General features: G+C 15.3%; 1 long non-coding RNA gene across 1 annotated transcript in view; it reads left to right on the forward strand.

The window, feature by feature from the left end:
* LOC116185630 overlaps positions 1–2,761 on the forward strand; it is a 4,391-nt gene extending 1,630 nt beyond the window's left edge. The window contains exon 2 of the long non-coding RNA XR_004150492.1: positions 2,569–2,761. This is a non-coding gene — a long non-coding RNA (uncharacterized LOC116185630). The remainder of the gene's footprint in view (positions 1–2,568) is intronic.
* Positions 2,762–3,498: the final 737 nt, after the last annotated feature.

A 3,498-nucleotide genomic window follows, 5' to 3' on the forward strand; every position in this document is an offset into this window, starting at 1 on the left:
CTTAAATAATTTAAAAATATGAACTTTGAAATACAAATTAAGAAGTTAAAAATATATATATATATTTTTTTTTAATTATTTAAAAATTAGAAATTTAGTAATTTTATTACAGCAGTTTTGTTAAAGTTTTATTATATGTAAAATACAATTTCTAGTGAATAATAGATTATTATTCTACTTTTATAATAAATATAATAATATAATAAAAATAAGAAAATTTTATTAAAGAAAAGAATGAATAAAAAAAAACATTTAATTTTTTATAATTTATTTTTAATAAAGAATATTTTAATAAATAGTGTATCATATTCTAATTTCTTCAATTAATTGTATTGAAAAGTGAGAAAAGTAAAAAATAGAAATTATAAAATATTAAGGAGAATAGATTATATCATTTATTTGATTTTGCAAAGATTGTAAAGCTCAATTTCAAATTTTTTTGAAGCTATATTTTTTTTACTATACATATAATATGTCTAGCATAGAATATATATAGCCGTTAGATTCTTTTAGTTTTCAAGATTTGCAAAAAAAATTGTTGTTATTACATTGAATTCTGTCCTTTTACATATATCCATACAGCAATTTATTTGAAAAATAAATATATATACATATATTTATAACACATTTATCATAAACGTAAACATGTTAGTTTGTTCTTCGCTTGGTATATTTAAATTTAACCGTCGACCTCTTTAGTTCTATGTTATATTTCGCATTTAATTCGAATTTATTTATTTATTTATTTTTATTTTGAATTTAAATGTACAAAATGGACAAAATGAATAATATATTTTGATTTTTAATGTTTCTTGATACAATTTATCAAAATTTTATGTATTATATAAAGTATTTTCTTAATAATAATAATGAAAATAATAATAGTGAAAAATCAAATAGCATTTAAAAGTCAATTAACATTTTTTTCCATAAATTTTATTTATTATATGGATGGAACAAAATGATATCACGAAAAATCGCCTGAAAATAAGTTAATGAATTTTTATTATTGAGAGAAAAATGATTTCTTATATATTTTATATCTTGAATTATAAACAAATGTAAAAATCTTTTATTGCTTTGGATTTAGAGATAAATAAATACAAAATAATGATTTTTGTTATTTTATTTATTTTTTGCCAAAGAAATAATTCTTTAATTTTTTAATTCAACACTTATTTTTGTTAATTCAATTGTATGTAATACTATTTTTATCGTATGCATTGAATTTATTATATATAGGATATTTATATATAGATATTTATATATAGAATATTTTTATTAAGTTATATAACTTTAATTTATTTTATTTTTAACGCGTAAATATAAAATTTATTAAAAAATACTTGATATATGAAGAAAAGTATATATTTTTATTAGTTTTCTTGAAAAAAATAAATCAGAATTTTCACAAACTTTCCCTGTTTATAATTTATAAATTAAAAATATAATAATTTTATAGCGATATATTTCAGTAAAGAAAAATCTATAATGATCAAATTTGATTTTACAGGAAAAAAATAGTATTATATGATGTAATTGATAAAAACATTGAAAAAAAAATTTTCTTTAGAATATTTTCATAAGTATTGCAAAAATTGATATTTTTTATCTATTTATTTCCTAAATTTAATGTGATAGTGAATTTTTATAATCAGATTCAAATTTAACATATGACAATACGTATTTTTGTAATAAAAAATTATAATAAAAATTATAATAAAAAATTATTGTAAACAATAAAATCTTAATCTAATTTTTCAGATATATGTTATTATATTTTTTTTTAAAAATAAATAAAATCTATAGAAAAAAATAATAAATTTAACTTTTTTTAATAATATAATTAATTATTATAAAAAAAGGATATAGATATATGTAAAATTTGAGTAAGTTATTTAATTTCGAAAAACATTGAAAATGTATTATCATTTTTTCGATATTATAATTTCCATAAATGTTTTCTATAGAATTTTAATTTATTTGCATATTTATAAGAAATATGTTCGAAAATTTTATTTCAATTCAAGATATCATATTTTTTATGAATAAATATTAAAAATTATCATAAATATTTATAATAATATAAGATAAAAAAAAATCAGAAAAAAATTTATTTTATCAATTATTAGAAAATATAAAATATATAGAATTACATAAGTACATATAATATATACAAAACTATTAATTAGTAAAAAAAAATAATAAAAAAGAAGTATTAGAAATAAATATTAATCTTATTCTACATTGTTATTTACATTAGAAATGATTCTAAAATATTTTTTATAAAATTTTGAATTTTACTTGAATCAAAAATCTTTCTCGTGCATAAGTGAAGTTTCAAAATTTGAAGCAAAAAGGAAATGATAAATTTATCCGATTAAATTTGGTTTATATTAGATTTGTAATATTTAAAGATTCTAGTTTTATTTTATTAACTTTATATTTATTTATTTTATTAACTTATATCTTTTATTAACTTTATATCTGTTTATCGTAATTGTATATTCTTACTTTTATTTACATATATATTTACGTACATATTTACATTATTTTTCTATCTTATAGCCGCTAATACAGTTGCTTAGTGACGATTTTCATTTATAATGACTGATACTGACATATACTGATTCGTATTTTCTCAACCATAATTATGTGGTGGTAAGAAAGTTTTATTGTAAAATTATAAATTAAAATGTTAAGAAAGTGTTTGTTATTATAAGTTATTAAATATCATTATAGTGCATGCAAAATTTGCCATCATAAGGTAAATTTGCCATACAAAAGGTAATAATTTAAATAAAAAATTATAATTATTTATTTTAATTATTTATTTTTTAACAATTTTGTTAAAACAAATATTTGTTTAAACAAATATAAGTATGTTTTATAATAAAGAACGAAAATATAAATAAGATGAAATTTTATTGAATTTTTATTGGTTATAATATATATGAATCTTTTTCATTTATTAATAATTATAATTAATATTATTTTTAATAACATATGTATATAAATATAAATTATTATAATTTTATTATTATAATAATACATAAAAAGTTTAAGAGTTTCTAATTAAGATATTGATATTTAAAATATTTATAGTAAGTGCACTATAATTGCACTTTTGAATGTATTAATTTTGATGTAATAAATTTTGTAAATTAATAAAATATAGTGATTCACAACGATACATGAAGTATAGATAATAAATGTTATATTGATTTTTTATGTTCATATTTTATTTTAAGCACATATTTTTCGATTTTAAAAAAATATCCTTCTTGTTTCTAAAGTAAATTTTTTGAGAAAAGAAATCTTATATATATATTAGATATTTGTTTATTATAATTTAATTTATATAATATATATATTTATATAATTTAATTGGATTGATTGGCTTTTTATTAGCTAATAGTTATTAGAAAAGTTTTATTCAATGCATTTTATTTAATGCATAGTTTCTTACATAATAAATAATAAATTAATTATAATAAT

Source organism: Apis dorsata, unplaced genomic scaffold, assembly GCF_000469605.1.
Source record: "Apis dorsata unplaced genomic scaffold, Apis dorsata 1.3 scaffold_228, whole genome shotgun sequence".
Taxonomy (NCBI): Eukaryota; Metazoa; Arthropoda; class Insecta; order Hymenoptera; family Apidae; genus Apis; species Apis dorsata.